Source organism: Mustela nivalis (assembly GCF_964662115.1).
Source record: "Mustela nivalis genome assembly, chromosome: 3".
Classification (NCBI taxonomy): Eukaryota; Metazoa; Chordata; class Mammalia; order Carnivora; family Mustelidae; genus Mustela; species Mustela nivalis.
The window spans coordinates 132324016-132348558 of NC_139022.1; the positions used below are offsets into that span (position 1 = coordinate 132324016).

Below are 24543 nucleotides of genomic sequence, written 5' to 3' on the forward strand. Positions count from 1 at the left end.
TGCTTGTTCTCCCCACTTTCACTTTGGGTTGGGTTTTTTTTTTTTCCGCATTTGCTTTTATATCATAGCTACCTGTGTGAGTGCATGTCAGGTTCCGTACCTTATCATAGTTTCCTTGAGGGCAGCATCCAGCCTTTATTTTCCTCCATCTTTTAAGACATGTTTCATGAATGGTAGGTATTCTGTGTTGGAAGAAGAGAAAGAAAAAAGAAGGAAAGACTTATCAAGTACTATTTATTTTCTTTTAAATCCCAAATTGAAACATAAATGAGCTAATCCTTCCTCCAAAGAAAGCACATTAAGGAAGTATCTAAGCGCAAATGCCCAAGTTCAAATCTTGTCAAAAAGAAAGTTTTAGGTAGAAAGTGGACTCCACAGACATTCAAGAGGGAAAATGATGCAACACAAGCAGAAATATATGACCTGGTTGAATTTTGATATGAGCAACTTAGGAAGCACATGGATAGGTTGTGCTGGCAGCTGAATGTCCTGGAGGACAGTATATGAATGTCCTCTAGAGGATGCTGGAGTTTCCCTCCCCACTGCTCACACCTCCTGGTCATCTTGTATGTGAAACTTCTTTATAAATAAGTGCACGGTATTTGTCAGTAACTAAAGACCCTAAAATGTTATCTAAGTAAATGTTCATACACAATTCTAATATATAACAGAGTACTGTGGGAAGAAGCTAATGTACTGGCATTATCCTCTAGGCAAAAAATGTTTTAAAGAATGCTCATGGATTGGAAGAACAAATATTGTTAAAATGTCTATTCTACCCAAAGCAATTTACACATTTAATATAGTCCCTATCAAAATACCACTTGCATTTTTCACAAAACTAGAACAAACAATCCTAAAATTTGTATGGAACCACAAAGTCCCTGAATAGTCAAAGCAATATTGAAAAAGAAAAGCAAAGCTGAAGGCATCACAGTTCTAGACATCAAGCAATATCGCAAAGCTGTAGTTGTCAAGACACAAAAACAGACACATAGACCAATGGAACAAAAATAGGCAGATAGAAAAGTGGAATAGAATTAAAAAAAAAAAAACAGAAATGGACCCACAACTATTTCGTCAACTAATCTTCAAGAAAGCAGGAAAGAATATCCAGTGGAAAAAAGACAATCTCTTCAACAACCGGTGCTGGGAAAATTGAACAGCACACAGGCAGAAGAATGAAATTGGTTTATATACTTACACCATACACAAATACAAATTCAAAATAGGTTAAAGACCTAAATGTGAGACAATAATCCATCAAAATTCTAGAGAAGATGAATAGCAACCTCTCTGACCTCAGATGTAGCAACTTCTTACTAGATACATCTCTAGAGGCAAGGGAAACAAACACAAAAATGAACTACTGGGACTTCGTCAAGATAAAAGGCTTCTGCACAGTGAAGGAAACAATCAACAAAACCAAAAAGCACTTTCAGAATGGGAGAAGATATTTACAGATGACATATCTGATGAAGAGTTAGTATCTAAAATTTGTAAAGAACTTACCAAACCCAACACCCCCCAAAAGTAAATAACCCACTTAAGAAATGGGCAGAAGACATGAACAGACATTTTTCCAAAGAAGACATACATATGGACAATAAATACATGAAAAGATGCTCAACATTACTCATCATTAGGGAAATACAAATCAAAACCATGATGAGATATCGCCTCACACCTGTCAGAATGGCTAAAATTAACAACACAGGAAACAACAGATGTTAGCAAGGATGTGGATAAAGGGGAGCCCATTCCCACTGTTGGTGGGAATGCAAGCTGGTGCAGCCACTCTGGAAAACAGTTGGAGGTTTCTCAGAAAGTTAAAAATAGAACTACCCTATGACCCAGCAATTGCACTACTAGGCATTTACCCAAAGGTTACAAAAATATGATTTGAAGGGGCATACACACCCTAATGTTTATAGCAGCATTATCAACAATACACAAATTATGGAAAGAGTCCAAACATCCATCAACTGATGAATGGATAAATAAGTTGTGGATAAATACACACACATACACACACAATGGACTGTTACTCAGCCATGACAAAGAATGAAATCATGCCATTTACAATGAAGTTGATGGAAGTAGAAAGTATTATGTTAATCAAAATCACCTCGTAAGTACTCAAAGTTCCTCAGGATTGCCAGTGTCCAAGTCAGAGTTTCTATGTTTGGCCCTGAGGTTTCAGTTAACTAGTCTAGACTTCTGCATTCTGGTTTCTTCCTTTTTCTCCCCCCAATTTTTTATTTAAATTCCAGCTAGTTAACACAGCATAATACTAGTTGGGAAGTCAGAAACTGCTTTCTGGAGGAAGTGATACCCACACTGAGGCCTGAACGATAAGGAGACCAAGAATTCTGTAGTGAGCCATGAGCATGAGCAAAAGCACAAATGTAAGAAGCAGCATGGTGTGCAGGAGAACAAGGCAGTTGCTAGAGAACACAGAGAGAAAAACAGGGGAGCTAAAGATAAGCCTGGAAAGGCAGGTCATGCAGATTATAGGAGGGGCTTAGAGGCCATGCTAAAAAGTCTGCCTGTGATGTGGAATCAGTAAGTGCTTAAGCAGAGAAGTAGAATGGTTTGATTTTTGCCATCTTTTTAACTGGTACCATTTAGTTGCTCAGGTCAAAAATCTGAGTCAACCTCATATTTTTCATTATTCATCTTTCCCTGTATATTTAATCCATTAAACAATCCTGTGGGTTCCACCTCCAATACCTGATCACTTTTCTTCCCAATGCCTGCCTCTACCCTCCTCATAGCTCCCATCACCTGTCACCTGAGATAGTCTCCTAATAGCTCTCTGTTTTCACTCTTACATATGGTCTGTTCTCCCTACTGCAGAGCTATCTTTCCTTAGCAAGAATCAAAACCCATCTCTGGAGAAGGGGTGAGGGAGGAGCAAGATGGCAGCAGAATAGGACACTTAATATCATTGGGTCCCAGGAGTTCAGCTACATAGTTATTAAACCATTATCAACACCTGTAAACTCAACAGGATAGCAAAGAGAAGAACAGCGGCAATTCTAGGAACAGAAAAGAGATCACTTTCTGGAATGTAGGTCATGCAGAGAAGTGAATCTGAGGCAATATACAGGAAGATAGACTGCGGGGGGAGGGGCCAGCTCCCCGCAAGCAGTAGAGCAGCAGAGCATAAAATCAGAACTTTCAGAAGTCTGCTCCACTGAGGGATGTTGCTCCAGAAGCTGAACAGGGGGTGGAGCCCTCACAGGGACAGTGTGGTCTCACGATGCGTGGGGTCACAAAAAGATCACGGGTGTCTGAGAGCAGCAGAGCTCCCAGGTATCAGAGCAGGAAAGCCAGCTGCAGAGATAGAGCCGAGGAGGGGACTCTCAGCTACAGGTTACCTTAAACCATGATCCGAGGCACAATCAGGCCACTACTCTTTAAGCAGGGACCCCAAAAGCAGCAGACCAGGGAGACCCCCCTCCTTTTTCCTCCAGGAGGAGCAGCACAGGGGTGTGCTGCAGGAATCTGCTGAGTTTGGAGACTCCAAATGGAATTGTGCACCAGAGATAGAAATGCCTGGTCACAGGCTGGATGAACACAGAGCACAGCCAGAGACCAGGGCCAAGGGAGGGATTGACTGCTTTCTCTGAGGGTGCACTGAGGAGTGGAGCCCCAGCTCTCAGCTCCTCCAGGCTGGAGATCAGAAGGCCGCCATTGTCATTCCCATCCTCCAAAGCAGTACTGAAAGTGTTCAGGGAACAAAAGCTCTGACAATGAACCTGAACAGATTACTTAGTCCAGTCCCTGGCAAGGGTAGTGCAATTCCACCTCAGGCAAAGACATTTGAGACTCACTGCAACAGGACCCTCTCCAGGTAAATCAGCAAGAATATCCAGCAAAGACCATGTTCACCAATCAATGAGAACTACAGAACTCCAGAGCTAGGTAAAGGCAACACATAGTTCATGGCTTTTTCCCCATGATCCTTTGGTCTTTCAAAGTTAAACTTTTTTTTTTTTAAAGATTTTATTTATATATTTGACAGAGAGAGATCACAAGTAGGCAGAGAGGCAGGCAGAGAGAGAGAGGAGGAAGCAGGCTCCCCGCTGAGCAGAGAGCCCGATGCGGGACTCGATCCCAGGACCCCAAGATCATGACCTGAGCCGAAGGCAGCGGCTTAACCCACTGAGCCACCCAGGCGCCCCAAAGATAAACTTTTTAAATTTTATTTTACCTTATTCATTTTTTTTAAATTTTTCCTCTTTCCAATTTGGTCATTTATTAACTATTTTATCTTATCAATACCTTTTTAAAAATCTTTCTAAATTTTTATTGTTATAGTCAGATTTTATGATTTCATTGTACTTAGGTTGTTGTTGTTGTTGTTGTTTTTTCTGTATACTATAGGTTTTTTTCTTTAAAACTTCGGGATACAGTTTCTACTAATAGATCAAAATATACCCTAAATCTAGCACATCACTTTGTTCTAGTCTCCAACTTGATCACATTCTTTCCTCTTTTTTTTTTTCAACCAGTTCATATCTTATCAATTCCTTTTTTAGAATCTTTTTAAATTTTCATCTTTACAGTGATATTCCATCCTTCATTATGTTTACTCTTATTTTTGTATGTATATGTTTTTCTTTCTGTAAAATTTTGGGAGACACTTTCTTCTAATAGATCAAAATGCACCCAAAATCAAATGTGTGACTCTGTTCTATTCATCAGACAAATCATATATATGTGTATATATATATTTTTTCATTTTATATATATATATTTTTTCTTTTTCCTCCTTTTTTCTCTCCCCAGTTTTTTTTTTTTTTTAATTTGGTTAGTGTATATTTTTCTGGAGCTGTTGCTACCCCTTTAGCATTTTGTACTCTCACTGATCTATTCTTATCTGGATAAAATGATAAGGTGGAAAAATTCACTTAAAAAAAGAAAAGAACAAGAGGCAGTGCCAACAGCTAGGCACCTAATCAATACGGACATTAGTAATATGTCAGAACTAGAGTTCAGAATGATGATTATCAAGGTGCTAGCTGGGCTCAAAAAAGCATGGAAGATATTAGAGAATCCCTTTCTGGAGAAATAAAATCCTTTCTTATCAATTCATTTTTTAGAATTTTTTTAAATTTTCATATTTAGCCTCATATTCCATCCCTTCATTGTGTTTACCTTTTTTTTTTTTTTTTGTATGTATGGGTTAGCTGGGCTTGAAAAAAGCATGGAAGATACTAGAGAATCCACTTCTTGAGAAATAAAATCCCTTTCTGGAGAAATAAAAGAACTAAAATCCAACCAAGTTGAAATAAAAAAAGCTATCAGTGAGGTGCAATAAAAAATGGAGGCCCTTACTGCTAGGATAAATGAGGCAGGATAGAGAATTACTGATATAGAAGACCAAATGACAGAAAATAAAGAAGCAGAGCAGAAAAGAGACAAACAACATGAAGGGAGAATTCAAGAGATAACTGATACCATAATACAAAACAATATTAGAATAATTGGGATCCCAGAAGAAGAAGAAAGGGAGGGGCAGAAAGCATATTGGAGCAAATTATAATAGAGAATTTCTCTAATATGGCAAAAAGAACAATCATCAAAATCCAGGAAAAACAGAGAATCCCCCTCAAAATCAATAAAAAACGTTCGCACCCAGTCAACTAATAGTAAAACTTACAAGTCTTAGTGACAAAGAGAAAATCCTGAAAATAGCTTGGACAAGAGGTCTGTAACATACAATGATAGAAATATTGGATTGGCAGCAGACCTATCCACAGAGACCTGGCAGGCCAGAAAGGACTGGCATGATATATTCAGAGCACTAAACAAGAAAAATATGTAGCCAAGAATACAATAACCAGCTAGTCCATTGAAAATAGAAGGAGAGATAAAAAGTTTTCAGGACAAACAAAAATTAAAAGAATTTACAAACAGTAAACCAGTCCTACAGGAAATGTTGAAAGGGTCCTCTAAGCAAAGGCAGAGCCTAAAAGTAACAGACCAGAAAGGAACAGAGACAATATACAGTAACAGTCACTTTATAGGCAATACAATGGCACTAAATTCATATCTTTCAATAGTTACCCTGAATGTAAATGGGCTAAATGCACCAATCAAAAGACACAAGGTATCAGAATAGATTAAAAAAAAAATCAATATGCTGTCTACAAGAAATTCATTTTGGACCCAAAGACACCCAAGTGAGGGGGTGGAAAACAATTTACCATGCTAATGGATATCAAAAGAAAGCTGGGGTGGCAATCCATATATCAGAAAATTGGAATTTTAAGCCAAATAAAATAATAAGAGATGAGGAAGGACACTATATTATACTTAAAGAGTGTGTCCAACAAGAAGATCTAACAGTTTTAAATATCTACGCCCCTAACGTGGGAGCAGCCAATTATATAAACCAATTAGTAACAAAATCAAAGAAGCACATTGACAATAATACAATAATAGTAGGGGACTTTAACACCCCCCCTCACTGAAATGGACAGATCATCTAAGCAAAAGATCAACAAAGAAATAAAGGCTTTAAATGACACACTGGACCAGATGGACACTGCAGATATATTCAGAACATTCCATCCCAAAGCAACAGAATGCACATTTTTCTCTAGTGCACATTGAACATTCTCCAGAATAGATCACATCCTGGGTAAGAAATCAGGTCTCAGCTGGTACCAAAAGACTGGAATCACTCCCTGCATATTTTCAGACCACAATGCTTTGAAACTAGAACTCAACCACAAGAGGAAAGTTGGAAAGAACTCAAATACATGGAGGCTAAAGAGCATCCTACTAAAGAATGAATGGGTCAACCAGGAAATTAAAGAATTAAAAAAATTCATGGAAACAAATGAAAAGGAAAACACAACTGTTCAAACTCTTTGGGATGCAGCAAAGGCAGTCCTGAGAGGTAAGTATATAGCAATACAAGCCTTTCTCAAGAAACAGCAAAGGTCTCAAGTGCACAACCTAACCCTATAGCTAAAGGAGCTGGAGAAAAAAAAACAAATAAAGCCTAAACTCAGCAGCAGCAGAGAAATAATAAAGATAAGAATAGAAATCAAAGAAATAGAAACCAAAGGAAAAGTAGAACAGACCAATGAAACCTAGGAGCTGGTTCTTTGAAAGAATTAATAAGACTGATAAACCCCTGGCCAGACTTATCAAAAAGAAAGGAGAAAGGACCCAAATTAATAAAATCATGAATGAAAGAGGAGAGATCACAACCAACACCAAAGAAATGCAAACAATTATGAGAACATATTATGAGCAACTATACGCCAGCAAATTTGACAATCTGGAAGAAATGGATGCCCTAGATATGTATAAACTACCAAAACTGAACCAGGAAAAAATAGAAAACTTGAACAGGCCCATAACCAGTAAGGAGATTGAAGCAGTCATTAAAAATATCCCAACAAGGGGCACCTGGGTGGCTCAGTGGGTTAAGCCGCTGCCTTCGGCTCAGGTCATGATCCCAGCGTCCTGGGATCGAGTCCCACATCGGGCTCTCTGCTCAGCGAGGAGCCTGCTTCCTCCTCTCTCTCTGCCTGCCTCTCCGTCTACTTGTGATTTCTGTCTGTCAAATAAATAAATAAAATCTTTAAAAAAAAAATATCCCAACAAACAAGAGCCCAGGCCCAGATGGCTTCCCAGGGGAATTCTACCAAACATTTAAAGAAGAATTAATACTTATTCTCCTGAAACTGTTCCAAAATATAGAATTGGAAGGAAAACTTCTAAACTCATTATGAGGCCAGCATTACCTTGATCAAACCAGACAAAGAGCCCATCAAAAAGGAGAATTACAGACCAATATCCTTGATGAACACGAATGCAAAAATTCTCACCAAAATAGTAGCCAATAAGCTCTGACAGTACATTAAAAGGATTATTCACCACGACCAAGTGGGATTTATTCCTGGACTGCAAGGCTGGTTCAACATCTGCAAATCAATCAATGTGATTTAATAATTAATTAATAAAACAAAGAACAAGAACCATATGATATTCTCAATAGATGCTGAAAAAGCATTTGACAAAGTACAGCATCTTTTCTTGATCAAAACTCTTCAAAGTGTAGGGATAGAGGGTACGAATCTCAATACCTCAAAAAAACCCATCTATAAAAAACCCACAGCAAATATCATTCCCAATGGGGGAAAAACTGAGAGCTTTCCCCCTAAGGTCAGGAGCACAGCAGTGATGTCCACTATTACCAAAGCTACTCAACATAGTAGTAGAAGTCTTAGCTTCAGCCATCAGACAACAAAAACAAATTAAAGACATTCAAACTGGCAAAAAAGAAGTCGAACTCACTCTTTGCAGATGATATGATACTTTATTTGGAAAACCCAAAAGACTGTACTCCAAAACTGCTAGAACTCATGCAGGAATTCAGCAAAGTGTTAGAATATAAAGTCAATGCACAGAAATCTGTTGCATTTCTATACACCAACAGCAAGACAGAAGAAAGAGAAATTAAGGAGTTCATCCCGTTTACAATTCCACCCAAAACCATAAGATACCTAGGAATAAACCTAATCAAAGAGGCAAAGAATCTGTACTCAGGAAACTATTAAGTACTCATGAAAGAAATTGAGGAAGACAAAAAGAAATGGAAAAATGTTCCATCTCATGGATTGGAAGAACAAATTTGGTGAAAATGTCTATGCTACCTAAAGCAATCTACACATTTAATGCAATCCCTATCAAAATACCATCCTTTTTTTCCCCCCCCAAAGAATTGGAATAAGTATTCCTAAAATTTATATGGAATCAGCAAAGACCCCAAATAGCCAGAGAAGTTTAGAAAAAGAAAACCGAAGTTGGCAGCAACACAGTTTCAGACTTCAAGCTCTATTATAAAGCTGTCATCATCAAGACAGTATGGTACTGGCACAAAAACAACACGTATATCAATGGAACAGAATAGAGAGGCCAGAAATGAACCCTCAAGTGTACAGTCAACTAATCTTCGACAAAGCAGGAAAGAATATCTAATGGAAAAAAAGACAGTCTTTTCAACAAATGGTGTTGGGAAAATTGGACAGCCACATACAGAAGGATGAAACTGGACCATTTCTTTACACCATACACAAAAATAGACTCAAAATGGATGAAAAACCTCAATGTGAAACTGGAATCCATCAGAATCCTTGAGGAGAACACAAACAGCAACCTCATCAAACTCAGCTGCAGCAACTTCTTCCTAGAAACACTGGTAAAGGCAAGAGAAGTAAGGGCAAAAATGAACTACTGGGACTTCATCAAGATCAAAAGCTTTTGCACAGCAAAGGAATAGTCAACAAAACCAAAAGACAACTGACAGAATGGGAAAAGATACTTGCAAATGACACATCAGATAAAAGGCTAGTATCCAAAAATCTATTATCAACTTAGCAAACTTAGCACCCAAAGAATAAATAATCCAATCAAGAAATGGGCAGAAGACATGAGGAGACATTTCTGCAAAGAAGACATCCAGACGGCCAACAGGCACATGAAAAAGTGCTCCACATCACTCGGCATCAGGGCAGTACAAGTCAAAACCACAGTGAGATAATACCTCACACCAGTCAGAATGGCTAAAATTAACAAGTCAGGAAATAAAAGATGTTGGCAAGGATGTAGAGCAAGGGGAACCCTCCTACACTGTTGGTGGGAATGCATGCTGGTGCCCCACTCTGGAAAACAGTATGGAGTTTCTTCAAGAATTTGAAAATAGAGTTACACTATGACCTAGAAATTGCACTACTGGGTATTTACCCTAAAGATACAAATGTAGTGATCCGAAAGTGCATGTGCACCCAAATGTTTATAGCAGCAGTATCCACAATAGCTGAACTATAGAAATAACCTAGATGTCCATCAACAGATAAATGGAAAAAGAAGATGTGGTATATATACACAATAGAATACTATGCAGCCATCAAAAATACGAAATTTTTGCCATTTGCAACAACATGGATGGAACTAATGGGTATTATGCTACGGAAAATAAGTCAATCAGAGAAAGACAATTATCATATGATGTCTCTGATATGAGGAATTTGAGAGGCAGGGCAGTGGGTTATGGGTAGGAGGGAGGGAAAAAAATGAAACAAGATGAGACCAGGGAAGGAGACAAACTATATGGACTCTTAATCTCAGGAAACAAAATGAGATTTGCTGGGGGTTGGGGGGAAGGGATAGAGTGGCTGGGTTATGGACATTGGGGAGAGTATGTGCTATGGTGAGTGCTGTGAACTGTGTAAGACCAATGATTCACAGACCTGTACCCCTAAAGCAAATAATACATTATATGTTAATTAAAAAAAAATCTTCCTCCACAAAACTTTCTGATGGCTTCCCGATGGATGCAATCCAAGCTCCTCGTCATGCCCTACAATGCTCTACGTGACCTGGCTCTGCCTACCACTCTGAGCTCATTTTCTTGTACATTCTCTCCTGCCCACCTCAGCCTAGCCATGCTGAAGCCCTTGCTGCTCCCTCAACAAGGAAAGCTCATGACCATCCCACCACTTTTGCCCTTGAGTTTTTCTCTCAGATTTTCCTATGATTCTCTGTCATTTATTCAGCTCTGTCTTCAAATGACTCCCCTCAGAAAGTCTTCATCTAACCATATGAAAAAAAAAAAAAAAAAAAACACTTTTCCCACTCCTCCTCCCTACCACTAATCTCTGTCCTCTTGTCTTGCTTCACTCTTTTTTTATAATACTTACCAAATCTTGCTTCTGTATATATTACTCTTATTCTCTATCTCTTCTTCCAGAATGTTACTCTCTTATTTGTTACATCCTCATTCTCTAGCTTCCTTTCTAGAATGCTCCATTCAAAAGAGAGAAAACAAACATGTCTATCCAGTTCACTATAACCCCATATCCTAGAATGATGATCTGAACTCATAGGAAGTGCTAAAAAATATTTATGAAGATAGAGGATACAGAAAAGGAGCATGTTTGAGGCAAGATAATCTTGTAGACTGGTTGAGGTATCTAAAAATTGGTCTCCCATAACTGGATTCAATCTTTCCTTAGTCTTCTGCACCCATGTTTCTCACTCTTCCCCATGGTTCCTCCCAGATCCTGAGACCACTTTCTAAGGTTTTTAAAAAGAAGAGCTTTACCTCTATGAATCCCACCTATAATATAGGAGTATTAAGACTCCCTTAAAATTTAGTTGAGAAGATCAAATCAGAGAGTATTATGTGTAAACTACTACCTAGAACTTTATGACAAATTTAGATTCCAGGGAATAGATTATTACAAGATTCTTGAATTCAGTGAATACACAAATACTATTGTATAGTATTCTGCTACTTAATTTTTATTTAATTTAATATGTTTAATTTTTTTCTGCTAGACTATAGAGACTAATTCTTATTCTTTCTTATAGTTCCCCAGACGCCTGCCCCAGTGCCCTAGCATGGTATCTGCTGTCTGTTGATTTCGCAGAAAACAAACAGCTTTTGCTCCAGAATTAGGTACATCTAGGATTCTCTGGTTGCTAGAACCACAAACTTCCAGGAGACACTGATTTCCTAACTTACTGACCTCCAGGATATGATTACTCCTCCCCATCTTGCTGGTCTTCTGCTCCCAGGCCTCTCTTCTTGTAACTATAATTTTCTAAATCCTTCATCTTGGTTACTACTTCCTAGAGTATGTGATTGTAAGACCATGCATATCTAGCTCTTCATCTTCATATGACACTTTCCTAGGCTGAGGTCAATATGTACACCCTTCTTTTCCAATGTGTACACACACACACACTACTGAAAGATTTAGAACAAATCATCTGCATAAACTGTGCGAATGCTGATTTTTTTTTAACTTGAGCAAATACATTATTTTTTACCATGACTTATAGACAGAAGACAATATTTTTTATAGTAAGCTACCCCTGAGTTTACTTATTAGGCCTTCTACCAATGGGTGTTTTTGGTTATTTCTAGGTGTGCTATTCAAAAGTTACTGCACATATGTGGACATGACTATTGAATGAATTTATACACAGAGACTGGCATATGTATGCTACAAATTTTTATTTCTGTTGCCAAAAGCTACACCAGTTTATATTCTAAGCAATAGCACATGTGTGTCTGTTTCTCTGGTGTTATCAAGCTTTTTATCTTAATGAATCTGTTAAGTGAAACATGAAATCTCATTTTTTAAAATTTATATTTCTTTCATTATGAGTAATGCTGAGCATTTTGTTGAATGTTAAAGACATTTACGTTTCTTTTTCTTTGAACCTATTGTTAATATCCTTGGTTCATTTTTCTTTTGGTTGGTGATTTTGTTTCTTTATTTGCAGACACTAAAGAATTAAGGAAATTTAGTTATAGTATAGTATTTTTTTCCATGTTGAATTTTAAATACTTTATGTGGTCAAGTTTGTCAGTCTTTTTTGTGTGTGTATGGTTTTGGGGATTTATTTCTTCTTCAGAAATATCTTTTGTACTTCAAGATTACGAAAGCATTCTCCTACATTTTCTTTTAGTTATTTGTATGTTTTCTTTTCTTTCCTTTTTACAATTAATCCATTAATCCATATGGAACCATGTTAGTTTTCCATTGCTGCATAATGAATTACCACAAATTTAGCAGCTTAAAACAATACACATTTATTATCTTACAGTTTCTGTGGATCAGGAGCTGGGTGTTATTTAACTGGGTTATTTGCTTAGGGTTTACAGGCTCTGAGCAAGGTTTTGGCCAGAACTGTGTTCTCATCAGAAGCTCAACTAGGGAAAATTCCACTTCTTAGGTCCCTCAGACTATTGTCCAAATTCATTTCCTGTTGCTATAGGATTCATGGCATCCTCCTTCATCAAAGCCAAAGAGAGAGAGAGAGAGAGAGAGAGAGAGAGAGACTCTAGCAAGAGGGGCATTACACCATTATGTAAATTACACACATGTGATCACATACACATTTGTCACATCCCAATGGTTAGAAGAAACTCACTGATCCTTCCAAAGGGATTACACAAAGGCACAAATACCAGGAGGCAAAGATCCTAAGGATCATTCTAATCTCTGTACTCCACAAACTTACTTTGATAAAAGGAGTGAGGTAGGGATATATATATATTTTTTTAGATGGTTAGCCAAGGTCTCAATATCACTTATTAAAATTATCTAAATTTCCCCTGATTAGAAATTTTCCTTTTTTTTTTGTTTTCCTCAGATATATATAATTTATATACCTCAAACTAGATAGCTTTTCCTTTCCTCATCTCACCTACAACATCAAGCAATACAGTTTGTCAATTCCATAATCATCTTATTAAGCTTAAAAAGAATACATATCAGGTTTTCACCATTGTCAGTCATCATTATCAGTTTCTGTTATATTCTTTCATATATATGTATAAACCTGTCTTTCTTCATATTTATTTTCATATCTATATTATCTAACTATATACAAAGATCAAAAAAGTAAAATTAAGAAAGTCCATTCGTTATCTCATTCCTTTCCTTATAAGAAGTACTTATTTGCAACAGAACCCAGACAAACTCAGGAAAATCCAAGTATATGCTAGGAAACACTAAATTATTTAGTAAAGCCAACAGCTACACTAATCATGTTCATAAATGAGCCAAACTCAGGACCATGACAAGGGAGTGGGGAGCCAACAGGTAGACCAGGAACATTTCTGAGGATATGAGCATATCCCAAAGAAGATGATGTAGATAACAAAGAATGGAAGGAAGGTATGGCTGGAAAACCCAGCTGATAGCAAGTTCCATGCACTTGAACTGCCATGGTATCCAGTTGGTGCTTTATGGATAGGATCTTGTTGAGTTTAATAATAAAAATTGATAATTTCTGTGACTATGTTCTGTTTCATACTGGAGTCCGGGACCATCCACTGAAGCCAACATAACTGCCCATCAGAAACAGGTGGTAGGTAGAAAGATGATGAAGCACCTCCTAACCATGGCATTTCCTGAAAAAATGTCCATCCTTTCTAATGATATGACAATACATCTCCACCTTACCACTACCTTTTTGGAAGAGACTATGCCTATGAATTTGAGGTTGCTGTGTTGTTTTTATTACATTTATTTTGAATGGGGAATATGTGCATGTGGTAAAAATTCAAATGTTACCAAATACACATGAAAGAAAAAGTATGTCTCCCCTTATCCCCGTCCTTAGTTCCTCAGACTCCATCTCCTTCCCAGAGGTAGTCACCACTGTTATCTTTTCATTTCACATTCTTCCAGAGATTATATCTTACAAACCATTATACATTTTATTTAATAGAGCACAATTTATATATAAAGTATGCATAACATATATATTTTACACCTTAAAAAAATAAAACAGTAGCGTGCTTTACACAATTTTCTGCACTTTGGTTATTTTAACTTAATGATGTACTTTAGCATGTGTTCTATGATAGAACTATAGAGTTCCCTTATTTTTAATAGTTACATAGTATTGTTTGGGTGTAATATAACTTACGTAGCCATCCCTTATTAGTAGACATCTGGTCTATTTTCCATCTTTTGCTTTTAGAATAATGCTTTAATAAGTAACTTCATACTTTATAATACCAATTTAATTCACAATTCTTTTAAAGATCAGTAAGAGATTATTTATAACATAACTTATGTTGTTTCTACCATTGATCTCCATCTACAAAAAAGTTGTACTCCCCTCACAGCACTTGTTAAGCTGACGTTCAAAACAGAGGTTCCATTGATAGCCACTGGCTAAAAGTAATATAAAGACATACTGTGTTTGGGCCACACCATTATTTTTCAAAATGGAATGAATTTTCAGCACTAAAATTATCAAACTTGTGATGTGATGTAGAGAAATCACACTAAAATCAAGATGCGGGGTGTTTCTTGAATAACTGAATATTTAACAATGCTGGGCTCACATTCTTGACCAACAGTAGTCGACTGGAGTTGAATAAAAGCTGTTTGATTTAGTTGTGGCTTCTTCAAGTCCACCGTATAACCATGATGGGAACCAAGACTGCTCCACATCTCTGAGGTTGTATCAGTTGTCATTTATCATCAAACCTACTTTATTTTCCCCTCTATGGCAGAGCTAAGAAAAGTGAAATGTTTTTGTATTCAAATGTCTCCTCATAGGGGCACCTGGGTGGCTTAGTTTGTTAAGCATCTGCCTTTGGCTAGGGTCATCATCCCTACTCAGCTGGGAGCCTGCTTCTCCTTCTCTCTCTGCTGCTCCCCTGTTTGTGCTCTCTCACCTTCTTTTTGTCAAATAAATAAATCAATCTTTAAAAAAAAAAGTTTCCTCATACTTGAAAAACAAACAAAAAAAAATAGTCCCATACTCACCACTATTCCCTATTGCCTCACACCCAGATGCTTCTTCACTCATTTACATCAATACTGCGGCCTCTCCAAAGCATCTGAGTTTTCAATCCCATGTTTAAAATAACTAGACTCTTCACAGGGAAAAACATATTTTCAGAAAAAGTCCAGTAAAGGCCTATTACCTATCTCTTTTTATTTTAACCCTCCTTCCATTTGTTAACTTTTTTGACAGGTTTGACTTAGAAAGGATTATTTATTTTTTAATACCATTTCTTCAAACAAACCAAAACAAAACCCGAGTCTGTCCAATGGACTTTGCAGCTAAAATGGGTAATCCATTAATTCTGGAGGAAGAAGAGCAGCTGGCAAAACTAATCAGTGTTGGACATTTGCATTTTTTCCCTTTTTAATGGTCTCCCCTGGTGCTGGGAGATTGGTTTTCTGTGTTGGAAGAAGAGCACAGAGAGCAGCTGCTGCTCCCAGTCTACTGCATAGTGAAGGAAAGAGCGTGGTGCAGAATTCATCTACCAAATATCCCAACAGGTTAACCAGTTCTGGAGCGAGGAAGTCACAGCTTGTTTTTGAAGGTTCTTTGTATTGAGTATAAAAGATTTTATGTTTTGGAGAGTAAGATATCTCTCATCAAATTCTCTCTCTATATGTACTCTCTAGGCAGCAAGATGATGCTTCTTAGGCTTAAGAATCTCCTATTGATGAGAGGCTGACAAAAACAATTAAATACAAGTATGAGCTTGAAAAAAATAAGCATAAGCATGCTCCTAAAATCAGGCAGCAATGTGATGCTCACTGCAAATTATTGAAGGTTTCCTATTGAGGGCTTCCTGGTATTATGCTCAATGCTATACATGCATTATCTCATTTTATTTTCTCAATACTCAAAGATGTGCTATCATTAACACTATATCATAGCTGGAGAAAATGAGAATCAAAAAAGCATAGTCGTTTTCACAAGGGCTCTAAACTTAAAAAGACAGAATTGATACTCATCTAGGCCTTTCTGCCTCTCATGTACCCTTAGCTAACCCCCTGGATAACTTCCTTCACTGAACAACCAATCTATAAGGAGGCTGGTGTTGTATTTTCAGTGAGGATCACTGGGTGTATTCTCTTTGGAATCTGTAATGTTGCTATAGATAATCACTCAAGGAGGAACATTTTCATCCTATTCTTTATGAGATTTTTTTTTCCCTTCCATATCTTATTCAGAAGAAGCAATCTGTCATTGGCCCCTTTCTCCTCAATTTACAATTGAAGTAGTTACCCTATGACCTCACTTCTATTCTGACGGATTGTTTATTTTATTGGCCACTTCTCTTCCTGGCATTCCTAGGCTCTCCTTGATGTCCTAAAAAGTTAAGTCACTACTCACTAGCTCTTGCTACTGGCAGCAAACCACTCAATGAAACTACTTGGTCAAGCCATACCTAACCCAGGTCATCTGTCCCCTAACCCATGAAGCTTCAAGCTTCACACCCCATTTCTCTCCAAAAAGATCTTTAGTGATACTATTTTTTAAAATAATTATTTTAAATTTGCATAAAACAACAACAACAAAAGAATTTGCATAAAACAAAATGCATTCTTTGTGGTGTACAGTTCTAAGTGTTTTAGCAAAGTCATACACTTGTATATACACTACAACAATCAAGATAGAAGCACTTCCATCCTCCCCCACAACAGAATCTCTCATGCCAACCCATTGTTGTCACCCACCCCTAACTCCTAACTCCTGTCAATCATAGATTATTCTCTTTTCCTATTAATTTGCCTTTTTCTATAATATCATATAAAATACAACCATATCATGCATCTTCCTTCAAGTCTTCTTTCACTCGGCATAATGCATTTGAAATTCATTTGTGTTTTTCTATGTCTCACTACTACTCTCTTTTGCACTAATGAGTAATATTCTGTTATGCAGATATTCCACAGATTGTTAATCCATTTACCAGTTGAGGGGCATTTGGATTATTTCCAGTTTTTGATGGCATGAATAAAACTGTTACCAACCTTTGGGCACCGTATTTTCATGAACACATATTTTTATCACAGTTATATAAAGACCTAGGAATAGAATTGCTGAGTCACACAGTTTAATGTTATGAATGCAATTGTATTTCATCCTGGTTCTAAAGCATCTCTCTAATGACTAATGTTGCATATCTTTTCATGTGCTGATTTTTTATCCAAATACTATCTCTGGTGAAGTGTCTCAAATTTTCTATACATTTTAAAAATTAGGTCATGTGGGGATACTTGCCTCGGTGGATTAGATGGTTAAGCGTTTGCTTTCTGCTCATATCATGATCCCAGGGTTCTTGGAGTGAGCCCCACATCAGGCTTTCTACTCAGCAGGGGGCTTGCTTCTCCCTCTCCCTCTGCCTGCCACTCTGGCTACTTGTGCTCCCTCTCTGTCAAGTAAATAAATAAAATCTTTTTTTTAAAAATTAGGTTGTATGGTTTTTTGGGTCATATTTTCATAATTTCAAGATTAGTTAATTTTATGTTGATTTTCCCTTAAAATTTAAATATCCTAGAAAGGGAACACATTTAGTTTCTTTAGATCACGGACATCTTAGTATAAATTAGTTCTATTCATTCGCTCAAAAACATAAGCACTTATTTCCAGCTCTTTATACTGAAGACTGTGAATGCAAAAATAAGCAAACTCAGTCAGCTTTCAAGAAGACTTAACCAGATTGCGATCCACACAGCCAAATAAAACCAACATTGAGGTAAAAGGGAATTTTATGGGATAAAGTTGAGATCATCATGGTAATTTTAGAGCTGCAGCTCTTGCAGTAAGCTCTCTACACCAATAAGCATTAGAATTAACTGGAAATTTGTTAGAAAGCTACTAAATCAGAAAGTCTGGGGAGGGAGCTACTAATACACATACAAAGAGCACTCTAGGTTATTTTGATGTGCATTCAAATTTGAGAGTAAGGGGAATTGCTGAAGACATCTAGCGGAGGAGGTGAATGGCAAAATTTTTTGCTTCAGGCTCAAGTTTTATATCCATGTACTTTTGAGCAGTTTTCTTCTATTATAGTGCTTAGACTTCAAAATTTGTTGGGGTTTAAAAAAAAAAAAAAACACATATACGTCAGAGCTAACTATCATAGTTATCAGAGAGTTACTTCCTCCTGTGTTAATTCTGAATGCAGCCAGCTAGTCACTCTCAGAGAGGCGAATTCTCTTCTCACCGCACTCTGTTCTTTCTAGTTCTAGTCAACAGCAGCAAGAGGGAAAAAAGCAGTGTGTCCTGTGTGAACAGAAAAATAACAGTAGGTCCAACCCAGTTTTAACAGATCAGTAATCTTGCCACAACAGTTCTCTCCTGATTCCAAGAATTTTTCCCTCTATATTTTTGCTGTTGACATTGTTTCTCTTCTAGGAGATTTCTGAGCACAGGGAAGCTCTTCGAGGAATTACTGATTCTTGCCTTGTACACACTGCTATAGAAAGGTTTCAAGGGAATAAACTTGTTTCAGGAGAAAAAAGTAAGTCAGAGGCAAGTTATCTTTTTGAAACACTTAACCTAATTCCAGTTTTACTCACTCTCTACTACATGAATATGCTATTTTCCTAAATGATATCTATTCACTCAATCTGCACTATAGGAAAAACTTCCAAAATATATGTCGACCAAAATCTTGTATATAAGTACTCATGGAAGCATTACACAGAAAGTCAAAAAATAAAATCACCATATGATAAATTGATAAAACAAGACAGTGTAACTATTTAATGAATATTATTTGGCCTGGAAATGGGTAAAGAACTGATACATGCTGTACTGATACATTCATCCACAACGTGGATGAATCTTGAAAACATACTAAGTAAAAGAAGCCAGATACAAAAAGCCATTGACTGTATGATTCCATCTAGGTAAATGTCCAGAAGAGGCACATCTACAGAGGCAGAGAGCAGATTAATAGTTGCCAGGAGCTGGGAGAGAAGGGAACTAGGAGGGATTGGAATTCCTTCTTATGGTGACGAAAATGAAAATGTTCTTTATTTAAATGGTGTATGGCTGCACGATACCATGAAAGTACTTAAAACGACAAAAGTATATATTTTAAAAGGGTGACATTTTTGGATTTTGAATTATATCTCAATAATATTGTAATTTAAAAAAAGAAAGAAGAAACAAATTGAGAGTTTGAGTCTCTTCTTATGGAACAATTTCTTAGTTTGGGTAAGTTCTGTGCAGTAGAGTAGGAGACTATGATGTGTCTTGAATGACCGTGTAGAGAGAACTGAACAGTCAAGGATCAGAACTGTGTACTGATTCTGGTTTATTCCAGAGGTAGGAAGGCTTGTCAAGAGACTGATTTACAGGTTGCAATGTGTTAAGAGGCCACTGAGGACTTTATGCTGTTGTTAGTATTAAGATACCCTTCTTAAAATGTCCACATTCTCTGTAAGAATCTTAAAAAGTCACCTCCTTTACACCATCCTGTGACAAAGTGAATGTAAAACCCTATTACAGAATAAAATATTTCAGCCCATCTATCTATATTCACTAAATTAGCATCCTCCTTATTGTTTCTTTAATTGAATTGATAAACAGGTTTGATATTATTAGAAATAGATACATTTTAAATACAAGTTTGCTTTCTAAATTATTCCTCTGGTGAAGCGGCAGGACTGCATATGTACTTCATAAGAGACAGCAGGGAGGGAAAACTTGGTGAAAGGTGAACATATGGCCATGGGAAATCACAGGGATAAAATATTAAAGAAAAGTATGAGAAGGGGACCAGCTAAAAATTTAATCCAAAGTTGAAAGTACAGCATACTTAAATTATGATTTAGAAGTAAAAACACAATCTGAAAGTTCAAAAACAGGACAATGGTTTTAAAAATTACAGTCTATCCTTGTGGAGATTAGGAAGATACTAAATCAAATTCCATATTTAATAACAGATAAATGACTATAATCCCATTATAAGTTTAAAAAGCTCAATTATTAATATAATATGTCTTACATATGTATATACACATATATAATCTTTTTATATAATCTCCATATACATTTCTATATATAAATATATGGATTTTGACATAAAATACAGATATACATGTATAAACAAATATTTTCTATTATACATGAAATAAAGTTTTTTACATTTATATTTATAAAATATACATAAAATATTAATTTATATGCATCAGTAAAATATTAATAGGGATGAGATTATGGGTCATTTTTATTCCTTTTATTATCAGTCCTGGGGAGCTAACATGATGGATACCTCAATAGCTTGGGAATTAGGGCAATAAAACTGCCCTTTGATGTAGCCACTTTGGAAAATATGTTGGATGCTTCTTAAAAAGTTAAATGTAAATTTATTATATAACCCAGCAATTCCACTCATAGGTAACTGCCCAAGAGAAATGGAAACATGTGGTCACACAAACGTGAACATAAATGTTCACTATAGCATTATTCATAATAGCTAAAAAATAGAAACAACTCAAAATGCCCATTAACAAAATATGGCATGTCCATATAACAGAACACTATTAAAAGGAATGCATGCTACATGCTATAAAATGGTTAGATCTCCAAAACATTATTGTAACCAAAAGAAGCCAAACACAAAAGACCATAATACTATAGGATTTTATCTATTTGAAATGGGGATGGGAACAAAGATTAAGTATAACTGGGCATTATGGATTTTTTGTGCTGATGAATGTGTTATGACAAGTACAACCCAGTAAACTTCCTAAAAATCATTCAGCTGTACACTTAAAGTTAAAGTACACTTAAACTTTATGATATGTAAAGTATGCATCAATAATTTTTTTTTAATTGAGCCCTTTGGAAGGGATAATAGATGTGGGCAGATATCCACAAAGCCACTTTCAGAAGACAGAATGGTTCCCAGACCAGACCAACAAGACTTGACTATAACATAACAACATAGTAAGAAATCTACGGTAAGGATGTTATCGAAATGAAGGGTGGGAAGTCAAAGGACTATAGATAAAGGGGAGAGACAGCATTGGCATAGTGTGTTAAGGTTTCCATTGCTCTTACAATGAGCAAGGGAGAAGGAGAGGGAAAGGGTGGTACTGAAAAGATAACTCAGCTCAGAGTTAGCTAAATGAGTCCCCATGCAATGATCCCAGGCACCCAGTGCAAGAAAACAGTTGTTAGTTAACTTGTCCTGCAGCCTTACTATAGGGAGGATGCACTGATCGGTGAATGCAAGTCCTTCTAGACTGTGACCTTGCTCTTGTAAGTTAACAAGCTTAATATTCCTGGGTACCATACATAACTGTTACTACGAACCCAATTAATGTTAATTTATTCCTATAAAAAAAACAGGCTTCTGAGCCTATAAGGCAGAGAGCCTGCGTATGGAGGGTAGTGAGTTTCCCAGACCAGATGCCTCCCAGGAGCACTGGTCTGAGTGACTGGAGACCTTCTCAATTGGTACCCTCTGTTTTGATCTGTGTACCTAGCCCAAAATGTAGTTGGCACAGCCCAGTGCAAGACAGTAGAGCACATGATAAGAATGCAGATTTTGGAGTCAAACTGCCTTGGTTCAAAGTCTATGCTACTCCTCAAAAGCCATGTGACTTTGGAAAAGTTATTTAACTTTCTTCAATTTTCTCATCTACAAAACACAGATAAAAACAGTACCTTCCTCATGTGGTCGTTTAAATGATTAAATGAGATCATACACATAGAGCACTTAGCACAGAGCGTGTTACCTGATAATCTCTCAAATATGAATTATTACTCCTCAATAGGCATTCTTTCTATACTTTTCTGTTTTTAATGGATTTTAAGTGTATATGTATCATTTCAGTTCATAATCACAAAATGATGTTATTCAAAAAACTTGAAATAAATGTAATTTTTGTTCAACCAGGAACAAAAAAAGAATAAAGAAAAGAGATGGAGGAAGGAAGAAGAAAAGAAAGAAGCATCCAGAAATGCTAATGACATTTTAGAAGGACAGATTATTGAAATCCAGGCCTTTCTGTCTAATACAAGCCATCTGGTGACTGCATCTGAACCAGCCTTACTAAGATTTTTCTTATGAGAGTTCTTTTGCCACTGTTTATTTCACACATCATCTCAGCAGGCAAATAGGTGGATGTACACTGCACAGAGTAGGGAGGGTCACTGGAAGGAGGTGAGAAGGAAAAATCCAATGACAAAAGTGAGGAGCGATTAAGAGTAAGAGGCAACAAAGACCCCGTCCCCACATTCCTCTCCATTCTCTGAGTTGGAATATAAGTCTGTGGTTTTAGACAAAGCTCACGCACGATTTAAACCACAGATGCAGTTCCTTTTCCCAGTCCCAAAGGCTCCCAATCAGCCCTCGGCCTTGTGTAGGGAGCTGCTAAACCCCTACCCATGGTTTAATTAATTTTCTGAAAAAAGTGATTGGCTCACAGGACAGCAATAAACATCAAATTCCATTAATTAATACTGAGACATCAGTGTCTGTGTTGTTTCTCAATTACACATTCAGATGCAGCCTCCCTTGTGCTGGCATCAATTTGGTCATGAAGCCCCAGAAAAGTCCATTACAATGGAAGGACAACCAAAGGTGGGGTGGGGGTTGGCATCTGCAATTTCAATGAGATAATCAACTTGGAGGAATTCACACTCCCAAGTGCATTCCCCAGAGCAGGGTTTTAGAGACCTAGATGAAAGGATTTAAATGTGGTTGGGTGAGGCATTTTCATTTTGCTGAGGGCCTGGAAGGGGAACTATCAGCTTGATGAACACAGAGCTTCCCTTGGGTTCCAAGGCACACTCTTCACACTGGTTTTCCCAGCCTTCTTTCCTGGCTCCCTTCCTCATTGTTCTCTCTCTCACTCCTCTTTTTTCCCCCCTAACTACAGTCATCTTCAATTTCATGTTAATTCGGAAGAGAGTCAAAGGGGAACAAAAAGCAATCTTTGCTTTTTCAACTCAAGTAAAAACCCTAAAGGGACCATGGCTCCCATAGAGGCACATGCCTTAGGGCCTGAAGACAAAGCAAAATGTTCCCATGAACACTCAGAGGTTAGATGCTGGAGATAAAGCAATGTGATTAAATCTTGATAGATTTTTGTTTTAAGAGCAGAAGTGGGGGGTGGGGGAGGACCTCTTGTTTGCCTGGTTACAAAGAGTGCCGTTGGCAATCCCTGCTTAATCAGGATCTTGATGAGCATATTTTCCCTCCCAGGACTGAGACACCTAGGAAGAGTCTATTTGAAGCAGCCTCCGGCCCATTCCCCTGTGGTTGCTCCATCCCTGCCACTTCACTGGACCCTGCCCTGAGAAACAGCTGTTTCATTATCCCAGCAATCTTATGAAAATTGTTTGTGACTTCAGTTTGAAGATTATGAAAATAAAGCCTTAGCCCCACCCAGCCCCAGAGGGCAACATGCAAAGTTGATCATTGCTAAATGTCTTCCATACCTTTATGGGGAAGTATTATTCCCTTGTAAATAAATTAATAATCTTTTCCATTTTAAGAACAGAGAAACAAAGACCCAAAAAGTGATGATATCTGCCCAAGATCACTCGCCAACAGGGGAGTTACAGGTCTCTAACACATACACAGTGCTTGGAACCAGGAAGAACTGAATGGGATGGGCTGAAACGATAGTATGCTTGCTGGATGCTTGGGCTGGGCCTCAAGAGTCCAGATTTTGAGGTTGATATTGTTAAGATAGGGAGGATTTTTTACTGTTCTTTATCTCATGAGACCATATTTCAAAAGGTTGAAAAGAAGGTGAGCACTGAGGACTGAAAAGTACAGAGGTGCACAGATAGAAATTAAATAGTAGAGATCACTATGGCATGACTTCATGGGCACCTGGGTGGCTCAGTCGGTTAAAGCATCCAACTCTTGATTTCAGCTCAGGTCATGACCTTAGAGTTGTGAAATTGAGCCTTGTGCCCAGATCCAAGCTCAGAGAGAAGTCTGTTTCAGATTCTCTCTCTCCAGGGTACCTGGGTGTCTCCGTCACTAAAGTATCCGCCTTCACTTCAGGTCATGATCCCAAGGTCCTGTGATTGAGTCCTGAGTTGGACTCCCTGCTCTATGGGAAGTCTGCTTCTCCTCAGCCCCTCCACCCCTACCCCCAACTTATGCTCTCTTTCTCTCTCTCAAATGACTATATAAAAATCTTTTTAAAAAATTGTCTCTTTTCCTCTGCCCCCTCCCCCTTTCCTCTCTCTCTC

The 24543-nt window shown here is 37.4% G+C and overlaps 1 long non-coding RNA gene across 1 annotated transcript in view; it reads right to left on the minus strand.

Moving 5' to 3' along the window:
• LOC309861777 overlaps positions 1 to 24543 on the minus strand; it is a 128422-nt gene that overhangs the window by 34097 nt on the left and 69782 nt on the right. The window contains exon 2 of the long non-coding RNA XR_014310202.1: positions 101 to 182. This is a non-coding gene — a long non-coding RNA (uncharacterized lncRNA). The remainder of the gene's footprint in view (positions 1 to 100; positions 183 to 24543) is intronic.